The sequence below is a fragment of the Mirounga angustirostris genome, unplaced genomic scaffold (genome assembly GCF_029215605.1).
Source record: "Mirounga angustirostris isolate CCGP_5_RB_7025 unplaced genomic scaffold, mMirAng1.0.hap1 SCAF_2, whole genome shotgun sequence".
Lineage (NCBI taxonomy): Eukaryota > Metazoa > Chordata > Mammalia > Carnivora > Phocidae > Mirounga > Mirounga angustirostris.
This window is the reverse complement of record NW_026991710.1, coordinates 179,101,747-179,125,343: the sequence shown is the minus strand read 5'-3', so window position 1 is coordinate 179,125,343 and position 23,597 is coordinate 179,101,747.

Here is a 23,597-nt window from a genome sequence, read left to right as displayed (position 1 = left end):
TTAGTGTCAGAAGAATGTCTGAGATGTTTTATTAATTTTATAATCTTTATAATTTACAGATATAATGGAAACCCAGGGGCTTCTGGGTGTGTTTTCATTCTTTGGAGGACTAAGAACAGGTTAACCAAATTATTTCCTTTAGATTTACTGCACTCAGACCCTCTGAGGCCCATAGGCCAATGATCAGTGTGTTGGACTGCCTCAGCCTCAGATTCCACTAGCATTTGTAGAGCATTTATTTTGCAGGCATCATGTAAGGCATTTCCATAACAATATGTCAGAGTCAGAATATTAGCTTGGCACTTAAACTTTCATAGCATAATAACAATTCAGTCTCCCTCTCATATCTAAAGCATATGCCTCTCACTTGATACAGCAGCCCAGTCTCTATATTAGGGGCACCTTCAAGAATGCAATCAAGAATTAAATATAATGAAGCTCCCGTTAAAGAAAGATATTTGATTTTAAATAAATTTAATATTTGAGAGATGGATATGTTAGCCATCCATTCCTCTGTATTAAAATTACACATTTAGTCTCTATATTAAATAAGATCTACAGGAAGAAAAATATATAGTGTATGTTATCACAAGTCCTACATGTAGAAATATCCTCAGGCTTGTTATGCCTTTAGCATTTATGGTGATTCTTTATTTTAAAATATCAGTTTGAATGAATGACAATTTTGTTCTTAACAAAGCTATAGTGAAATATTTTTCTGCCAGTGAGGACCAAATGATATGATTTCACAAAAAATTAATAAAAGCTGTTTATACCAATTAGTTTTCTTTTTTTTTTTTAAGATTTTATTTATTTATTCATGAGAGACAGAGAGAGAGAGAGAGAGAGAGAGAGGCAGAGGGAGAAGCAGGCTCCCAAGGAGCAGGAAGCCCAATGCGGGACTCGATCCCACGACCCTGGGATCATGACCTGAGCCGAAGGCAGACGCTTAACCATCTGAGCCACCCAGGCACCCTCGTTTTCATTTTTAACCTTAATTAGCAGCACACCTAAAGCCAAATCCAGAGACAAAATTATAATAATCTGCAAATCTTCTATGTCTGGTAGCATGTATTTCTTCTATTCCCTTCAGGCAGATTCTATTTTGTTTTATTTTTGTCTTCTTTTGTCTCATTTTACATTACTTTTCACCTTCATGTCATCAGTTAGTTTAGAACTATATAGGATATAAGAAGAGTTACCACATTTTTCTCATTGAGCATAGGCATATTTAAAGGAACAATAGGCCAGAATATTTGACTTAGAGAATTAATTAGAAATTCCAAGACATGTGCATAATAACTACAAGTCATATGCCCTTATTCACTTTTAAATATTTGATGCACTCTTCAGTCTTGAATAATGTCACTGATAAATTGATTTTCTTATTCCTTGGAAGAATCTGGCCAAAAGATGAATTTATCCAAAACATCTTAGCTTTCATAAACGATTTTCACATGACCTGGATGGTAGTGTGACAAGCCAATCAGGAGGGACCCAGGACCTGAAACCATATGAAGGCAGAGACATCTGGCAGATGTCAGATAAACACTTATATCTCTGAAGGTCAGCTGAGGCCAGAAGGACTTGACTATGATGGGACATTAGTCAGCAATGTCTAGGCTCTTGGGATATTCCGTAGTCATCAAATATGTACTAATGAGGATGACTGAACTCTATGGCAGCTGTTTCTTCCTATTCTGTGTGGAAAAATCATGGAATTATTTGTATTAACTATTAACAGAAGGAACATTGAGTCAAACTGGAATTTATCCCCTTAATGAAGCAGGACCATGTTATTTAATTTTTGCTTTTAAATCTTACCTAGATTTTTTTTTCCTTTTCTCCATATGCCAATTATTGAAAAGAGAAAGAAACATCCTAGTAGAATTATTTCAATAGTTTCCTCAAATAAATATTTGTATCTTTTCCTTCCAGTGCTCCGTCTCCTTCCTCCTTATACCTCTCCCTCCTGCCTTTCTCTATATTGCCTTCTTTCTCTTTTTTCTTCTCGTTATTTTTGCTCTTTTACATTAATATACTAAACAACTCCAAAGGTGGATTTTATTTATATCTTTCTGAGTTTAAGTATCTGATACCTTAATATGGTATATTTTAAATTTAAATTTCCTATTAAAAATGTAGTTGATACTGAGACATTATATGGTGTGTTCATCAGACTGTGACATTTTGGAAATTTAAGAAAATCCTTTTGATCTTCAGTTCTCTTTTCAAAATCAAAACATCAACAGAGGTCACCAAGCAGTCCTACCAAACCAGGACAACAAAATACAATATCATTCCAACATTTGTTTAGAATTAAGAACTAAGTTGTACACGTGAAACAAATGTAACATTGTGTGTCAACTATACTCAAATTAAAAAAAAATGTTAGTTTCACTGTGATAATCATTTTCACGATATATATCAAAATATCACATTATACATCTTAAATACATACAACTCTGCTTGTCAATTATACCTCAATAAAGCTAGGAACTTCTCCCATGCCCACCCCCCCCCCATAGAAACCCTGTGCATTTGAGATACTTAGATGATAAATGTGCATACTCCAGTAAGGGATGGTGTTTACCAAGATCCTGCAAAACTTAGCAAAGTCAAGGAATAAAGTTTTTAACATTGATGGTTCTATATATATTTACCTTATCAATATAATTTATTTTAAAGACCTGGATTAGCTATAATTTGTGTAAGTGAAACATGATGACAAAATCCTTCCTTATAACCATTTATTATCTTACGTACTTATTTACTACAAAATTGGCTGAAATTTGACTTGCAAATTAGTAAAAGAGCAGTGTAAATGCTGTTAAAATTTAATGTCTATGTTGTGGAAATACGAAATGTTTTCACTGAAATCAAAGTTTGAATTATTGATTAGCGTTCTTCTTAGTGATTGCCCCATACATCAATCGATTTATATTTTCCCTTTTGTAAATTCATCTACGTTTTTCGTATAAACTTTAGACCCACCGAGATCATCAACACTTCAGCCATCTACTTGCAAATCATATCCTCTGCTGTTCAACACTGTTAAAAAAGCCATCTCTGCTTTGTTGTAATTATCCTGTCCAAAATAAGTATGCTTCCCTTTATGCATGTTTTTCTTATTTCGTAAGGTATCCCCTGTTATTGGACCTCCTGTCCCTTCGCCAGGGCTGACAGGAAACAACGACCATGGTACTGATTGATTTGTGCTTTTTCTGTCCAGCTGGGACAGCAATGGAAAAGTGAAGCCAAACCAAACCTGGGAAAATGGCAGGTTTTCCTGGACCAGGAATTTTGCCTCTTGTACCTGGAATACCAGGGTTCTTTAAGGAGTTGCTTGCTTTTTCAAGCAACCTAAGGGAAGCTGTCCATCTTAGCCAACCTGCCCATATACTTACAGGCATGCATTTTCTTGAGAAGAAAGAGTTAACCTTTGAGAAGCGTCTTTTTATAAATTGCTCTATCTGCTGGGTCATATCTTAAAACATTTTGATTTCTGGTACATGAAAGTAAAGGACAAAACTCTTAATATGCAATTTTCTCTTGCTCCCTTTTTTAAGCTGGAGTTCTCATGCAGTGAGTGCAGTAAATTACTGGTGTTGAGAAATTAAAACAAAAAGAAATGCCATGTGAGTTAGACTGATGTTCTGTCAAGAGAAAATTTTGTCTTTGATAATGATAACTAAAGACCATGTTAATATTGTGTGAGTATGTGTATATACTAAATAAGAAAATCAAATTTTAAATTTAGATAAAGAAAATAAAATTTTTAATTTTTAACTTAAGACAGAAAATGTCTTAATTCCCTGGTAATGATATAAGAGAATATACTTGAAATAAACATAATACAGTAATAAAAATTAAAATAAAACTTTAACAGATTAAGGTTTTAGCGTATTAGGAATTTTAGCTTCAAATTCAATTTACTATGTTGAAAAAAACTTGAGAAAATTATACATTTGATTGTTCTTTCTGAAGTTTATTTATATTAAAAAATACTGAAGAAGGGCGCCTGGGTGGCTCAGTCTGTTGAATATCTGACTCTTGGTTTTGGTTCAGGTCCTGATCTCATGAATTGTGGGATGGAGCCCAGCATAGGGCGCTCAGCGGGGAGTTGGCTTGGAGATTCTCACCCTCTGCTCTTCCCCTCACATAAATGCATAAATTAATCTTAAAAAAAATGCAAAACATTGTCACTTACATATCCCCACTCTTACCACTATTTTTTTCTTCTTCAAAGAATCTAGAAAAAAAAAGAATTTAGAATTATATGGGTAAACCTGTTCATGTAAATTGGAAGATGTGTTTTTTTTTTTTTTTTTAACCTAGTCTTATTTGAATTATCTTCCTTGGATAAAGAATACCAAAATATATGGAACTCATGATAGATTTTTGCTTTGTCATCACAAAATGAACAAACCTTTAAAAAAAAAAATTAAAGGGAACAGAAAAGAGTTTTATTTGAGCCCAAGTTAAGACTGTTGCCCAGGATACACAATTTTCACAAGAAAGAGAGGGCTCCAGGGAAGAAACGTTTGGTGCAGTGCTATATATGTTTTTTTACATGAAGAGTTACAAATCATCATGATGAAGGGCATTCCACAAAGTTACAGACTTTATCTTACATTTTTAGTAAGTGCAAGGCTGTATGACTTTAAACTTATGGGAAAGAGGGAGGTGGTTTTTTTTGTTTTTTGTTTTTTCCCTCCTTCTCATCTCTGTTTCGAATGTTGTTTTTGTTTTTTTAAACAAACCAGATGTAGGATGTGTGGTAGGGGCAGAAATAGAGCATATGCTTTGAGATTTTGTCCAGACATTTTGACTTTGGTAACTGCTAAAATTTAGCTTCCCTGGGAGCCCAGAAGCAGGCGCACAAACGTGAAATGTTGAACATTTCCTTTATTTTATCAGCTTTTCATTAAGCTAATATTTTCTAACACCCTTTATATCTATCAAATGACAAAGTGGTGACTGCTCTAGCAGTTTTCCATTGTCCATCTGCGCCCAGGGATCTTGCCACTTTGGCCTCTAAGATTCTCATTAGCGGTACTTTTTTTTTTTTTTTTAAGATTTTATTTATTTATTTGAGACAGAGAGAATGAGAGAGAGAGAGCACATGAGAGGGGGGAGGGTCAGAGGGAGAAGCAGGCTCCCTGCCGAGCAGGGAGCCCGATGCGGGACTCGATCCTGGGACTCCGGGATCATGACCTGAGCCGAAGGCAGTCGCTTAACCAACTGAGCCACCCAGGCGCCCAAGATTTTATTTATTTATTTGAGAGAGAGAATGAGAGAGAGAGAGCACATGAGAGGGGGGAGGGTCAGAGGGAGAAGCAGGCTCCCTGCCGAGCAGGGAGCCCGATGCGGGACTCGATCCCGGGACTCCAGGATCATGACCTGAGCCGAAGGCAGACGCTTAACGACTGAGCCACCCAGGCACCCCAATCTTTTTTTTTTTTTTAAAGATTTTATTTATTTATTTGAGAGAGAATGAGAGACAGAGAGCATGAGAGGGAGGAGGGTCAGAGGGAGAAGCAGACTCCCTGCCGAGCAGGGAGCCCGATGCGGGACTCGATCCCGGGACTCCAGGATCATGACCTGAGCCGAAGGCAGACGCTTAACGACTGAGCCACCCAGGCACCCCAATCTTTTTTTTTTTTTTAAAGATTTTATTTATTTATTTGAGAGAGAATGAGAGACAGAGAGCATGAGAGGGAGGAGGGTCAGAGGGAGAAGCAGACTCCCTGCCGAGCAGGGAGCCCGATGCGGGACTCGATCCCGGGACTCCAGGATCCTGACCTGAGCCGAAGGCAGTCGCTCATTAGCGGTACTTTTATTATTCCTTCCGCAAGGGTTTCTTCATAACGGCAGATGCCTTAATGGCTTTTAATAGTCCGACTTGTGCCTATTTAAATTTTGATGTGCTATTGGTCAAAACAGTAGGAATTTCTTGTCTGAATTCATTTCCCTATGCATCCCCCCCCCCCCAACCCCCGTGGTTTATGCTGTGGATTTCCCTCCAGGCTTCCGACTCCCCTAACGCTGCCATCTTACTTTTTTAGAATGAGACTTACCTATCGTTTCCCTTTGCTGAAATCATCCTCCCTAACTCAACCAGGCTCAGTGTTTCCGGCTGCCTGTGCACAGGTCCTGAGACCCCTCAGAACCCCCGAGGCACTACCTCTTTGAGGTGCTGGGCCACAAACACGTGTTCTGGCCTATTAAGTCTCACGGGAAACACCAGGAGTCTCTCGGGCCCCAGGTTTCCACCCGGAAGGATTAGGACAAACTCCGAAGAGCTCGGAGGGCAATATAAGCTGCGCTTCCCGCGAGAGAAGCTGTGGAAGAGGCAGTGAACTGAGAGGGGAGCGTGGGTGCTTTCACCTGTCTCCCTGAGCCCTCCCTGAGACTTCATTCAGCAGCGTCTTCAGAGCCATCTTGTCGCCAGCGCTGCCAGGGGACAAAACTAAAACAAGTCAGTAACGAGTTTGAGGCCCTTTATTCAGGGGAGAGCAGTCCCTGGGTTGGGGGATATGGTACCTCACAAGCCGTGGCGCACTGTTCCCCAGAGATTTGGGGGCAAGCGTGGCGTTTCTCGAGTATTAGAAGGGGCAAGGGGGAAACCAGGCGTGACTGGGCAGGAGGTCGGGGATTTCCTTATAGGCTAGCAGGTCCTGTTTCCTAGGGCCAGGTAATCTGGCTAAAGCCCAGGTGGGGGACAGTGATTGGTGTGTGTTAGGTTTGTCTGCGTGCGGCTGACTTAGGTTTAGATCTGTGACTTGAGCCAGGCCGCTTTTTAAAAAGGCCTCCATTTCGTGGGTCCTGATATATGAGTTAACTTTATCATATCTGATGTTTGAAGTGTTATTTCCATGCCTTGATACCTGTTGTCTGGAAGGAGAAGAGTTTCCTCTACCCTCTTGGGTTGGTGAATGTAAGCCTGCGAATTAAACGGAGGGAAGACAGATTCATAGGAGAATATAAAAAATCACGTGCACCAGAGAGCTAATAAAAGACGCGGCTCTGTCGCTAAAGGGTTGTGGTTAGAGGCTCCCCTCGCTTAGCCCAGGAAACGGGAGAAAAGACTTCTGTGAGAAGAACAAATAGGTTTCTTTAGGAAAGGCAGTGGGTTTTTAGGAGAACAAACAGGAGATAAACTTTGTGGTAATGTTTATGTAGGTGCAACTGGTCCCCCCCCCCCCGAAATTTATGATGGGTGTACTCTTGGTCTGTCTCCTAGGAGTGATCCATGGCAGCTTCATTCTAGAAGTAGCTGCTTTTAGTCAGATAAGGGAGGCTTTGAAAGGCTTCTTTCTGCGTCTGTTAAACCTCAGATGTCCTCAGCTTAAAACACTGTCCTGTCAACTCGGGTTCAGAGTGGGTTCCCACATTAGAAAGTCTCTAATTCCATTTTTTGATGTCCTTGTAGCAAAATCATTAATTGTACTGATGATTATAAAATTTGAAAACATGAATTTAGAAAGAAAATAAAAACACCTACAATAGCCTGTAAGCGTATGGTGGAGACTGAGCTTTTACTTAATCAGCAACAGTTCTGGTGACATCATTTGCCGTGCAATGTTCTATTTCCAATGGGTATGAAATTGTACATTGCCTTTGAATTCCATCCCACATACAGTGAAGTAAGTAGAGAAGGGATCTTGAAGTGATTTTTAATAAATCGAACAGATGGAGCACAATAATAAATGGCCTCGTGGGAATTTTGCACAGTATCCTGAAAGAATTAACTTCTTTCATTCAGCTTATAACTTGCTATTTTGTAGCTGTAGAAAAATTCCATATGAAGAGCAAATACTATGGGAATGATTTTAGTCTGTTTAACTGCTACCATATTTATATTCTATCTCTGCACATCCAATTCTGTTATCTCTGTACTTCTGGGCACATATCCAGAGAGGTTCATCTCTTTTTCTCTGAAAATTAAGAAAGCTAAATTTACACATTTTTAGTAAAAATATACTGAATTGAGAGATTTTAAATATTTTTTATTAGAAATATCACAGTAGATAGTAGGAACCATTCCATCAGGTCAAGATGGAATTAAAGTACATCTAGGATAGTCAGGTTCTTCTGGGAATGGATGCTGAGTTGCCTGTGAAAGCAGACTTTACCCAAACCACTGCCCTGAAGTTACAGAACAATTTTGCTGGAGTTCATAGTTCCTGCCAGAAAATGACCTTTCGAACACATTCAAATTTTAAAATTCTGGTTCAGAAAAAGATACATTATTTCATTTGTAAAGGCTTCAAATCCACGGGAAAGACAAAAATATAACAATGTGTAGAAGTTTAAATTGCAGTTGTAAAATTGGTTCCATGTTTGAAATTGGTGATGGAAATTTCAGTTCTTCCTCTGTGGTTGAGTTTAAAATATGTTAAGTCTATGTAATACAACTTCTTCCACGAATCTTTCTTGACATCACCCCCCTCCCATATCCTGGCAATTAGGTCTTTAATTTGTTTCCTCTTAGAGTACCTTTACTTCTTGTTCCACACATTTATCATACATGTTGCCTTGAATTGTTATTTTGTCTTAAATATGTGCAAAATACTTTATTCCTTAGAAGATGAGGATCATATCTTATAAATTGTTTTATGTTCCTAGTGTCTAATGGAGAATTTCAGACTATTTCATGTGTAAGTATTTTTGTATTCATGATTCCGAAGATGAGGTGCAAGCATCTTATTTTGGAAATCAGGGAATATCGATTAGAATTAGAAAGCCTGTATCCACTTGAATCACTGTTTCTCAAATAATATTCAGCAAAAAATAATTTTTGTTCTGAAAACAATTGATGGAATGAGTTATATTTTAAAAATAAAAGCATTATTCCTTAAAGACCATCTTTATTTAATCTGCCTGTATCAAATATATTTTTTAAGGCTTGGGGCACAGGGCTAATTGCCAAGCTCAGTAACAGTGTCATTACAAAGGATAGTTGGTTTTAGGCAGTCCTTTCATGCTTTTTGTGGTATTTCTCTGGTTGTTACTGCTTTTTCTCTTACATGGTTCCTCAAGGTCTGAAGCTGACCAAGGGATAGTTGAAATAAAGCAGCCAAAGCAGGGATGAGCACGATTTGGCATAGCTTCAAGTTCCATCAATATCTTAGTGGTAAGGAAAATAAAATCAAGTGTATTCAGATAAGTGACAGGTGATTTGAACTCTCTGCAACCACCAGAAACATTTCATTATACTTTAGTATTGCGTAAAGTGTGTTTGCATGGATTACTATTGCTTGGTATGTAAAAACGATGCAAATTGCTTTGTGCCATTCTCAGTTTTATTTTCTAATCTAAGGTTTCTGATGTTTAGCCTGTTCTTTGTTTCCAAAGGCCTTTCAATGGTTGAAAATATTTGGACCCTTTCAGAAAGTAATCTTTTATTAAGTTATAACAAAATGTATGGAAAGGAGTACACAAAGTCTTCATTATAGCCGTTGTTCAATTTGATTGTTGCAAACCTTTTATCTGTAAAATGATGTCAGGGACTTGTGAAATTCCTCTGGAAGCAAATTCTGGCCACTAGGGCTTAAACTTTGAGCATACCAATGACTGTTGGAGTTGCTTATTTAGGAGATACCCTCTTACCATTACCATTACCATTGTTTCTCAAGAGTGTCTTTGGCCCATTATCCAGAGTAGAATGCTTTCTATTGCTCTTCTCTGAATTATTATTATTATTATTTTTAAAGATTTTATTTATTTATTCATGAGAGACAGAGAAGCAGAGGGAGAAGCAGGCTCCCAAGGAGCAGGGAGCCCGATGCGGAACTTGATCCCAGGACCCTGGGATCATGACCTGAGCCGAAGGCAGACGCTTAACCATCTGAGCCACCCAGGCGCCCTCTTCTCTGAATTATTTTTTAAAAATTGGAGGTATATTAATTGACTCCAATTTGTTCATTTTTCTCCCTCCACTGAATATTTCCTTCTTTAAATACAGTCTTCATAAGTGGTTCAGAACTTCTTGATAACAGTACATGTGAACAAGGTTGTCCAGCTTTTCTTGTAATGCAGACAGTGATATCTGGAGTGACAGATTTGCTGGCTTGTGATCCAGGAATCATTAAGTGCCACTTTCAAGTCTTATTATAGCACTATTTCAGTTTGGGTTATTATTAACCTTACGAAGCTCTACTCCTGAGCGTCTGACAGTCTGTCTGGTCACATAGACAGCAATCCGAACCCTACACAAAAAGTCCTAAGCTAGAATGCACTCCAAGTTATTACTTAGTTCATTCAATTTTTAAGCAATAAATAATATACCTAAAGGAGCCCAGATAATTAGCAGTTAGTCTTACCTCTACCCTTTGCTGGTGTTAGTTTCTGTACTTTTACAGTGGAAAATAAGCCTTATGTGAAGGTTTATGGTGAGTCTAAGCAATTAAGATTTCTAAAGCCTATGCCTCTCACTTGATACAGCAGCCCAGTCTCTATATTAGGGGCACTTTCTAGAATGCAATCAAGAATTAAATATAATGAAGCTCCCGTTAAAGAAAGACATTTGATTTTAAATAAATTTAATATTTGAGAGATGGATATGTTAGCCATCCATTCCTCTGTATTAAAATTACACATTTAGTCTCTATATTAAATTAGATCTACAGGAAGAAAAATATATAGTGTATGTTATCACAAGTCCTACATGTAGAAATATCCTCAGGCTTGTTATGCCTTTAGCATTTATGGTAATTCTTTATTTTAAAATATCAGTTTGAATGAATGACAATTTTGTTCTTAACAAAGCTACAGTGAAATATTTTTCTGCCAGTAAGGACCAAATAATATGATTTCACAAAAAATTAATAAAAGCTGTTTACACCAATTAGTTTTCATTTTTAACCTTAATTAGCAGCACACCTAAAGCCAAATCCAGAGACAAAATTATAATAATCTGCAAATCTTCTATGTCTGGTAGCATGTATTTCTTCTATTCCCTTCAGGCAGATTCTATTTTGTTTTATGATTCTATGTTCTATTTATGAAGAGTATAGCAAAAATTACTAGTAGATGTGTAATAAATTGTAGACTTTGCTACTATTAAAAATTACCATGGGATAATATTAATACTAGTTGTTCAAACGGGGTCTGTATTTTAATTTTATCATCTTTCTAGTTCTATTTGTGTGCTCTCTGAGGTGAGTACAAAGAACAATATGTATAAAATTGACATCTGGCATATTTTTATTTTCTCTGTTTGACAAACATCTATATTACCAATGTAAACAAATACTGTCAAAAATTTTATTCTAAATAATTTTAAAATATTAATTCATTGAATCAAACTAACAGCATAAAAGCTGAGTATTGTTATTATCCCCGCTGACATACAGAAAAATGAAAATCTTATGCAAGGCCACAGAGCTAGATACCAGGGGAGAGGTTTTGAGACTGTTCCGTCAGCCTTTGGAGTCCATGCTTCTAGTCAAAACATATGCTGCCTCCAGGTTGATTAATCATTATTTGTGGACCAGTTTACAGTTTTCAAAATAGTTTTTAAACAAATTCATTAGCTGGCTCTTGGCAGGGATTCTGTAATGTATGCTGGTCAGTGTTATAGTTGTTATGTTGAAGAAGACTCTCTGGAGATAACTGGACATCCTTATGCCTCCAGACAAAGCAATGGTTGGGTCAGAACCTCCATCTAAGGTGTTTTGACTAAATGCTCTCCCCAGAACAGTAATAAAGTTTTCCCCAATATATTAAAAACCAAAATTATTGGTTGTTTGAGCAGACAAAAATCTCTTATAAAGTTCTATGAGACTATAAAATACAGTTACTTCCATTTTAATGAATTTAATGAAATTCCATTTAATTGATCGATCACTTTATTATTTGTTACATGCAAGTATCTCTAGACTTCAAATGAGTATTGCACATTTCTAAGGCATAGGAATATCCTTCTTATTAGAGGATTCTTGAGTTATGTAAAATTTGAAAGAGAAATGATAAATTTTACTTAAAGATGTTGTTGTAAGAGACTCCAAGAATATGACCCGGAGAAGAGTGTTTAATCCTTCATGAATGAAAAAGTATTCTTAACTTACACTATCCAGAAACTATGGACTGTGGACTTAGTTCTGAGAACTAGTAGGATGAAGCTGATGGGTATAACCATGGTGATAGATACTCTGCAGCTACACTTACTTCAGTTGCATCTGTTTGCTCACTTTGATTCTCCCTTATAAGGATAGATAAAGAAAATTGGGAAGAAGCCAATAGGAGGATGTTCACCTCTTCTCTCCCTTATGAAGACTGCATAGTATCTTCTTGAATATCAAGTACAAAATAAGACAATCACTTTTAATAGAATCCTTGACTTTGCTACTATCTATACTGTTTATCAAGAGGGCAAAACTTTTTTGGTTTCCTTTTATGGATATATTTTTCCTATTTAAATGAAATAATAACAGGTGTAATATTAACTGCCCTAATATCCTATAGAAACTTAGTAAGAGTGACATGAGATAATGAAACAGAAAGCATCCTGAAATGGTAAAAGCCAAACAAATATGTTGTATTATGGTTCCATATTTTACACACTCACCTCTTAATTACTTTAATGACATGAGAAAAGTACAGATGGTACAAAATAGAAAAGGCAAAAAATCATTTAGCTCTTTTCAAATGCAGTCAGAATGCATACACATAGAGAAGAATACACAATTACAAATACATATTCTCTCCTTGACTTCTCTTTTAGTTCAGTCCCATTGTAAGTGTTCTAGAATCTTATGTAGGATGTAAAGTTAGTGATCTGTTAAGACAGTTCAGAACTGTCAGAGTCTGCATTTGGTTGGGCAATATATAATAAGAGGTGTTTGCCATGGATCAATAGATCACCATGAAGTGTCTAAACCAATGGAAGAATTGAAGATTCAAATAAAGAATCTAATCTTAGTGTTATATTACTAGAAATGATTTGGACAGTCTTTCTTGCTCAGTCGTTTCATTGATTAAACTTTGTAAGAACCTTTGAATTTGGAATAAACTTGGGATTCAGGATCCCTTCAATAAATTTTCCTTCTGCTTGGTTAGTTATAATGGAATAAAGAATAATCCTAATTCAGCCAAAAAGAAAATCTCATGTTTAAATGGGCTGCCTTGTTATTGGAATTTTCAACATTTTATTTCTTTTAAATTATTTTTGTCAATAAAGCATTAATAAAATTAATTATAATGTTAAGCTTGCAGTGAAGCTATAATTTATGACTGATAATTCAGGCAGAGAGAAATTTATTTGGCAGTGTATATTTTGATTAGCTAATAGCTGTACCTGCTAAGTACACCAGGACATATTTTATATAATGAATCTGATGTGCAGTCAAACTGTCCATTTGAAAAGATGTGACTACTTCCAAAATTATATCGCTTAATGAAAAGTCCTACTCATATTATGCCGTAAGTATGACTGCTTTTTCTGATACTGAATAAGGATATCATGCACAGACCTGCAATAGATATCATTAAGGAAACAAAGTTCATAAATAATCAAAAGACACGATGTTGTTCTTTTGAAAATAGTTATGCTTCCATTGTTATATACACCCACCAAACCCTCTGATGTACCTACATGCTTCTGAGTACAGATTAATGCCACTTACTTATATAGGACTAGTTACCCGTAAAGATTTTTTTTTTTTTTTTTTTTGGTACAAAAAGAGGAACTCTGCTCATGTCTAGATGGGCAAAGTAAAACCAAGAAAAGGTGCCATCTCACAGAACGGGATCTTAGTTATAAAACTACAAAATATGAAGTCAAATTGCTTGTTTGCCTTTAAAGAAAGATTTGTTAAGTTTTATATACAGATTACAGAATATGATCTTCCATAATCAAGTACTGTCTTATACCAGATATAGTTCACAGTGTGGTAAGGTCACTGGTAAATTTGGGACATACTTGAAAAAATAGACTGGCACAGTAACAGTTACACATTTCTGCAAACATTAGGTTGAGAAAAATATCGTATTACTTCTTCACCTTATTCTTGAACTATTTCCCTCTTTTCTTCCATGGTATCTGTATCCTGGTAGGACTTCTATCAAGCATTCCTGGATATAGGAAAAATGTCAGGTTTGAAGCCAATGGCCAAGAAAGAATTCTTGAGACATCTTTGGTGCAAAAAGTGGTTTTATTAAAGCCCAGGGACAGGACCCATGGGCAGAAAGAGCTGCATCGGGGTCATGAGGGGTGGCCCATTAGATTATACACTTTCAAGTTGGGAGGGAGTTAGGGATAGCGTAACTCTCCAAGGAATTTGGAAGCAAGGTTTCCAGGACCTTGAGGGGGCTAGCAGTTGTTGGGAAAAAGTCATTTATTACTGTCTAATAAAACCTTAGTCATGAGACCCTTCAGCTGTATATCAGTGGGTCATATGCTTGGGGGATGATTGCCAACATGTATCTTGCAGGGTAGAGATAAAGCAAGTTTCCAAAGGAATTTTTATATGTTAAAGTAGACTTACAGGATCCTGGAGGGTCAGGCTAAGATTAAGATTGCCTTTTGCCATCAGCAAAGTAGTAACATCAAGGCAGCTGAGTCCCTAGAGGAAATGTCACTCTGCCTGTTTCAAGGACTTGTCAATGGGCTGTAAGTAGTAAGGAAATTTAATAATTTTTCTTTTGCCTTTGTTTCTCACATCATTCACTGTAAGTTATTGTTTGCTATTAGGGGTGTTAACAATTTTTGCTTTCTTGAGTATTGAATCTTGTTTTCTTTATGCTATACCTATATTATCTAAACAGCATGGCTATTGCTATAAATATTTTATAATTTTAAAGCATAGATAAGAAATCAAAGACCTTTAGTAGAAATCTGATCTATAACTTTATTATTTACCAAAGGTTCATGGAATGTACTTTAAACTCATTTTTAAAAAACTTATCTTCTGTGCAAAAAAGATTTTAATTTTTATAGTATATAGGTAGTATCACTATTACTTTACAACCTATGCATACAATATATTAATATGTTTAATTTTTTCTTTAAATACAAAATATATTTTTATTTTAAAATCCCAACAATTTCTTTATTAATCTACTGGAAAACATGTTAAAATGGCTAACATTTATTAGAAATACAGGGATAGGGGCGCCTGGGTGGCTCAGTTGGTTAAGCGACTGCCTTCGGCTCAGGTCATGATCCTGGAGTCCCGGGATCGAGTCCCGCATCGGGCTCCCTGCTCGGCAGGGAGTCTGCTTCTCCCTCTGACCCTCCTCCCTCTCATGCTCTCTGTCTCTCATTCTCTCTGTCTCAAAAAAAAAAAAAAAAAAATCTAAAAAAAAAAAAAAAAAAAAAAAAAAAAAAAGAAATACAGGGATAGATATATTTTATTTCTTGAGTACCCAGTCTCTCAAGTTAAATTGCATAAATACTGATACATATATACAAACAGAGTTTTCCCCCTAAGGTTTGTTATTGAATTTACAGGTATTTTTGTATGGTGCTGTTTATCTAGATGCATATAAACTTTGTATGCCTTGGGCACTATGGAAGATAGCCATACTTTTTTTTTTTCTTTTTTAATCTTTGAACTTTAGGAAAGGGGGTGGAAAAAACAGTATGATAGATATGAAAGTGCTTTTGCTGGCTGAAAAAAGAATGTTTTTTAAGACCCACAGGTGAGAAGTAGCAAATATGTGTCCTGCTCAATTCCAAATGAAGCCATCTGCCAATCTTCCTTTTGCTTGTAAAAGTTTTACAGTGTTAGCAACCTAATAGCAATGATGTGGGGGGCTATTGGGCTGGCTCCTAGCTAAGTAGCAACTTCCATAATGTGAGACCTTCTGAATTTTGAATATAAAAACAGCATTTCCCAAAATAGCTACCTAGTGTACCAAAAGGAATAATGTGTTTTTCAAACGTATGCAAATGAATTACTAATATTTATGGAGTATCTGTCTTCCCCTACCTTTAGCCAACTTGTTGGGTAAGATTTTTGGAACAACATTTGAAAGAGCATTTTATAGATTATTTAAAATGCCTTGTTTGGTTTCTTATGTTTCCTCATTTAGATTTTATTTTTTTTTAAGATTTTATTTATTTGAGAGAGAGCGAGTGGGGGGAGGGGCAGAGGGAGAACCAGACTCCCCACAGAGCAGGGAGCCCCATGTGGGGCTGGATCCCAGGACCCTGGGATCATGACCTGAACTGAAGGCAGATGCTTAACTGACTGAGCCACCCAGCCGCCCCCTCATTTAGATTTTAAAGTATTATTGCGGCAGGTATTATTCTTGGAACTTATGTACTGCAACTAAAGGAGCTCTCTTGTAGGCACTTTTTTTTTTTTTTTTTCCTGTAGGCATTTTTCATCGTACCTTACCTGTTTCCAAACAGCCTTTTGCCAAATAGGTCTCTGCTGGCTAGGAAATGCTGGTGAACAGAGAAAACTCACCTGATGTAAGAGCTTTCAGATGTAACCGGGAGCATGGATAAAGGATGTGTAGAAGAAACTACAACTGCCAGTGTGAGAAGCAATTAGGAGTAGAGCTGAGGGATGCAGAGGCTAGCATAGATGCAGAGATGAGAAGTAAGATATTCATGCCTTTCATACTCCCTTATTTTGCTTTGTTTATGACATCAGTGCATTCACATTTCACATGTACTCACAGATGTGTGTGTACATCTTACATATATGTTTGTATATATGTATGTATGCTTGTAGGTTAGGCAATTTCTCCAAACACATTTTACCCTTTAGAAGTATTTATTTCTGAATAATGTCTCATACCCTTTAAAAAGGATGCATTCTTGTAAATGTACTAGTGCTCTATATATTTTTCTATTTTATATACTATTAAAAATGAAAAAGAAAATGGTTACTATGTGAAGTGATGGGTATGTTAATTAGCTTGATTGTAGATATTATTTCACAATGTATACATATACCAAATCGTCAAGTTGTATGCCTTAACTATAGACAGCTTTTAAATTGTCTATTAAACCTCTATAAATCTGGGGAAAATGTGAATTTTATGATTATGCTCTAAGCTAGAACATTTTTGTTTATTCTTCTACAAACTTGGTTCATTTTCCCTTCTCACATTTATGAAAATCAGCTGTTCTAGGGACTGCTGTGAAACAAGATAGCTTTAATTTTATCCTTCTAATGACCAGAGAGTGCATTGATTTTTCTTTTAAGCAACTTCGTTTGGAAAACCTATTACTAAAGAAATCTTTGTTGCCTTTCCTGCCTACTACCATTTTCCCACATTGATTTCTGACTGATATTTTTTGAGACCTGTTATTACAAATATTTTTTAATGAGCATAGTGCTGTCTTTTATTAAATATGTCATGTACAAAATTTACCATAATGGATGCATAAATAGATTTTACTTGTTTCTTGACAAAATTAAATAAATGTGCAGCACTAAGGTGGCAGAAAGTCTGTCTGAAGGACAGACTTACTGCAACCTTTTGTTGCAGAGACTTCTTACTATATTCTTTTTGGGAAACATTAAGCTTTTTACACCTATATGTTGAACATTTATTATGAAAAAATATATTACAAGATAAAGTTAAACTAGTATTTTTATATTTTGCTTAAACATTTCAAAGCCTTTAACATACAAAGATGAATTGTGGATCTTCATGAATGTAGTTTTCCCAGATTTATTTTCTCCAGGCCCTATTTTCAAAGGCCATATTTTCCGCATGCAGGTGATATTGGTCTGGATATTTAGAATTATAATAAGAAGATACATAAATACTTATTTTTCTACACATTGTCAGCATATATTCAATACATTTTATTTTTAAAGTCATACTAATATCAAGATCCTAATTAAAAAAAAATACTGAACAATTAGGATGTGATTTCTCTTTTCAATTAAATGAAAATGAATTATAAAGATACTGGCCAATATATATACCTTCCTACATTATTTTTGTTTTTATTCACTCTACTGCATTGGACATATTTATGATACTGTGGATTATTAAAATTTATCATAATATTTTGTTAAGTAGAACAAGAAAAATAAATCATCAATCTAAACCAAACAAGAATGATTAAGTAAGTGGGCAGCTACACAATTTATTCTCTCACTGTGCAGTGTTAGTCATTTTCATTTTTGGAACCCAATTAAGAATTGGAAGCAGATCTGATGCAAGGAGACACTGTTGGTAGTCTTCCAAAGAGATAGAAAGATAGATGTATGTCATCTGTTTAGATCACATTCAACTCAAAATTTCATTTTTCATTAATTCTGGAAGCTTCTGGGTTCTGGCAGAAGAGCGGTATTTCAAACTGCAGCCAAGATCTGTATATATGCCATCATTTTTGACATTTTTATCTTGGCCTTCTCAGGTGAATGGTGACTTTGAGAGTTTTGCTATGCTGTTCTATTGCTGACAGACATGGTGTATGAGTTAGAAACATTATTTGACAAGCAAGTAACCATGACAACTTGGAAACATCATTACTATATTCCGCATTATTTTGTCTGCATTTGAGGTGTACAGTTAAAATGGTTCATCAAAATGAAACATTAGAAAGAATCTATATTCTAAATATATATAGTTCTAAACCTACAGTATATACTAATATTTAATCATTCCTATGCCGAGGTAAGATGGGTTTTATTTTCTTCTAAAGGACATTTTATGAATTTTGTCCATCTAGAAGACTGTGTTTTTGGAGCCTTATTTCATTTTTGGTATCTTCTATGCATTAAAAAAAACTACAAACCATAACTTTGCTTTTAAGTCATTAGTGGAACAGTAGCAAAGTGGGTCTAATGTGTATAATCTTTAGAGAAGGACTTTGAAAAGGAATGTTTTCCTGTTTTATCTCTAGTTTACTATTTAACTTTATTATTATTTAAAACAGCATTTTATCCTTTTTATTTATTTTACTTAAATGTCTATAAACCAGGAAAAAATAGATGTACATAAAATAGATGCATACATAACATTAATGCAGCTACTCTTTGCCTTTTTATATGTAAATGAAGAAACACAAATAGCTTAAGTGATAGTTTATTAGAATAATATCATTATTTTAAAATCTTTTGACCTCTGCAGGATCCTTTCAATATATAGATAAAATGCTACTGCATATTAATTTTTATTATTCTTTTGAAGTTTTATTCAAGTTTCCATGTAGGATACAAGGTATGCTCATTTTCTATACCTAATTAGTTCTTAGTAAATAAATGAAGGAGATAAGTTGAAAGATGGAGGTAAAAATAATATTTATACATACAGAAAATACTTCAGACATTAGTACTTTATGGTCCTATGTGTATATATTTCAAAATATATTCTCAGTAACAAACTACTTCTGTAATCAGTAAAGCACTTCTGCAACCAGGTTTTGTTACGAGAACTGAAGTTAAACTTCTCCAAGGAAGTGTTCATCATTTCTGAAATTTTGTTTTTATCAAAATTATTGTATCTGATTCTTAAATTAACAAACGATTGGCAGTTCAGGTTTAACTGCCAGAGATTATATGACTGACAACCTGCTATGTTTTTTCTTGTTTACCAAATGCTTTCTTTATTGTGGAGCTACTCTTTATTTGACAGATTCCTTAGTATCCAGGATTTGATTTGATTCTGTCTTTTCAGAGGAGGAAGGGGCAGTAGTGTCACATATTCCTTGAGATACGGGAAGCAGGAAATCCGTCAGGATTCACTGATTTTTGTTAGAATGTCGCAGAATGTGGTAGATTAGAAATGTGAGCCATTAGGATCTAACTAACGAGATCTGGATACTATGGTGATCTTTGACAATGTGAAATATTCCCATTGCCCACAGCTGTTTTCTGCTCACTGTGTCACCTTTCAGAAGGTGGAAATAAACTAAACCTGAAATGTGTCAGAGAATTCAGAATGCTTCTAGTTTGATGAAGACAGGTAAAATGATCTCCATCCTCCACTCCTTAAAACAAAACACACATGCAGGAGCATTATCTAATATGTGGCATCATAGTGAAATTTAAGATTATTTTATTACTTCTGAACAACTTAGCAATCTGATTGTTGGAACTTTTGGGATAATTGTTCTGGTGTAGATTGCCGAATGTATCTGTTATTATGTCTATTTTAAGGTTATTGCTTAAAGTAACATATCTTCTGGACTCTATTGTGTTTTCAGTTCTGAAAAATACCATTTGGTTTTTAATAAGTATATTAAAGTGCAGTACAAATCAAGCTAAATGATTTTTCAAATGACTTATCAGGCATATCATGATATCATTATTATCCTCTTTTCATAATAATAGAAACTAAGAAATTTAAGGAAATTATGGGGCAGGTAGTCTAAAGGAATGAGTAACTCAGTCTCAATTTTAGCAATGCTTTCTGTTAATGTCTGTCATAAAGTATCTATCTATAGACTCACAAAATATGGATGAAAGCTCCAGATTTAGCTATTAAAAAATATTGATCTCATTCAAAATTTTGACAATGTTATTAAACACAAGGTTTGCATGCACTTAAAAAGAGAACTGTAAGATTATGAATCTACTAAAAATAAGTTTTGAGGAAATACCGCAAATACTGAGTCAAAAAAAGAAATTTGGCAAGTTGTTCCCTGATGTTCTTACATATTAAATGGTGATGTGAGGAATGTGTAATGGATTTTAACTAGCTGAATGAATATATCCTAATGTGTGTTGATGAAAATCATTGTAAATTGGAGATACACTGTCTTAACCAAGAGTAACCCATTTTTATCATTAAGTGCCTATATGAAAGACTATATGAAAGAATATATGATAGAAGCCTGGGAAGATTAAATAGATGTAGAAGTTTAATAACTTAAATAAGATGAAAAGTATAAATATAACATTTTATATTTAGGTAATACAGCTGGTTATTAAAGGACAGGGTGGGGATATGTTAACTTGATAGAAGTCCATGTATTACAGAGGGATTAACTGAGTACAAGCTCTATTATGGTTAATAAAGCTAAATCGTTATTAAAAGTATGATTCAACTATTGGCTGTTGATAGAAATATGCTGTTAAATATGAGGTTTCAGTATATATCTACACAAAGAACACATGGAGAATTCTTGATTCTAAGTGACAGAATTGAGGGTTGTTTACGAGCACAAGATGGACAAACCAAAGTGTTTAAAAGAGGATGATCAGACTAGCTCAGTAGTTAAAACCATGCCTTTTAATTAGAATCATCATATTGTCTCAATTCAACATTTGACCTGTTAGCCAACAGAAAATCCCCGAAACTTAAGTATTTATGTGACAAGTTTTAAAAGCCTAACAATTAAATCATATTATTTTACAAAGTTTATTGAAAAATAGTATTACATAAATCTAAGACTTGTGAATATTTAGCATGGAGAAACCAGATGTGGGAAAGTCAAGGTAATTTCTTCAGATTTTGAAAGATAGAACAAGCAAAATTTAAATGAGACAGATTTCTACTCAATAGAAGAAAGACATTACAACATTAAAACATGGAATTGCTCAGTTTAAATCTTTTTATTTTTATTTATTTATTTTTAAAGATTTTTAAAATTTATTTGACAGAGAGACAGCGAGAGAGGGAACACAAGCTGGGGGAGTGGGAGAGGGAGAAGCAGGCTTCCCGCGGAGCAGGGAGCCCGATGTGGGGCTCGATCCCAGGACCCCGGGATCATGAGCCGAAGGCAGACAAGCTTAACGACTGAGCCACCCAGGCGCCCCTAAATCTTTTTAAAGGAATTATATAAAAGGGATTTATTTTGGGGAGAAGATGGATGGGTAGATTCAGTTAATTCTTAGCTTCAGAAAGTAACAATTAATGATTTTAGGACAGGTAGATACATACAACAAGCCTTCTTTAATTTGGCCTCTGCTAATTAGAAAATTACAGTAACGGACAGGAGGAGTGGGCTGGAAGTAAAGTAAAATAATTAACTGAATGGATTAATACTATAAATAAGAAACTTAATCAACTTGGTACAAGTGATTTTCAAACCTCTCCTTAATAATTTTGGAAAAATGGATCCGTGTCACTAGAGTCCTAGTTGTATGCTAAGTGTTGTCACAGGTGCTGTAATAGAAGTAGCGACATATGTAGCCCATGTCCTCAAGATCTTACAAAATAATTAGGAAGAGAAGATTAATCTGGAAGAAAAGAATTTGGAGACTGTGACACAATGTAGTCTGAGGTTAGATAACCAGTTATTGGTCTTTTATAAGTGTAATTAAAATTATAGGAATTCAGAATATCAGAAACTTTGTATTCTTGATTTATATTTGCTAACAGTTTGAATTAGGTTCTGTGAAACTTGATGAAACATGTATCTTGCCAAGTCATGTGTTTTCTTGTTTATCATGGTCCTTCATAGAATGTGGCCTCATGGAGACTTTGCCATGTCTTCAGTTAGTGCCTATTATACAATGACCAATAGGTAAATACTTGTTGAATAAATAACCTTTTTTTCTCCTTATTTTCAAAATAAAAACCTTATCTGTCTTTCCAAACATGAACATTTTGAATACCAATTGCAGGAACTTGGGTAAAAATAATTTAAGTTGTCACAATATATAAACATATTGTATAATTGTTACAAATTATTCCTGTCAACTTATCAAAAAGATACTAAAAATTAACAGGGTTTTTTTTTTTTTTTTGGCCTAACTTCAGACACAGTGTGCAGCAGCAAGAAACCAGAAATTTCCCTTTCTAATAGTCCTTATTTGTATGGTTTTGATCTAAAAAAAAAAGTACACCAATTTCACAGGGTTCAAACTAATATATATTTTCCTAACTTATCCTTTCCAAAAAGCATTAATTAATGATACTTTATTGTTAATAAACTGTTCTGACTCCCAGTATTTCTATTATTTGCCCCTGGTTGTATATGTCATGATTATTAGTTTAATGCTATTTACATTTTTTGGTAATAGAGGTTAGAATAGGCAGAATCGGTCATCTTATGCCAGAAATGTTACTAAAGCATAGTTCTTTTCTATTGACATAGCTTGCATGCACCCCAATACAGAGGAGGATAAGGAAGACATCCTAATGAGCGCAAACAGTTTTTATTCTTCATTAAGAACAAAATCACTAACAAACACAAGTTAGTTACTAGAGACATCTAGGACATAGGTATAGCAGTGCGTTTTAATAATTAACTGGAAGCCATAAAAACCACTTTGGGAAATAGTAGATTCCTTGTCTTGGAGGTGCCTGTCTAAAATAAATTACCATTATTGTATAGACAAATGATTTACATTTCAATGATCCACTAACACGTATAAAACTAGCATCAGGTTTGCAGGCAGAATAAAAATAAAGTTTCATGGTATTGGTTTGAGTTGTTTATGAGACATAATTTAAGGTTATTGAATTGTTATAAATTATCTGAGAAATACCACTTTTTTTCCTTGAAAGTATGTGTGTGTGTGTGTGTGTGTATTTGTATTTGGAAGGACTCTGCCTCCATAACTATGGCATAGTCTAATTTATTGCCTTAGTTACTCTATCTGTGCCATGTAAAACTCACGAGGAAATTGTTTCCCTCATGAGGACTCAGGTTAGGCAAAAGATAGTTTTCTAATGCTAAGCAGAACTATACACACCTCATGGATGGTCTTTTCACAGAAGTGTGT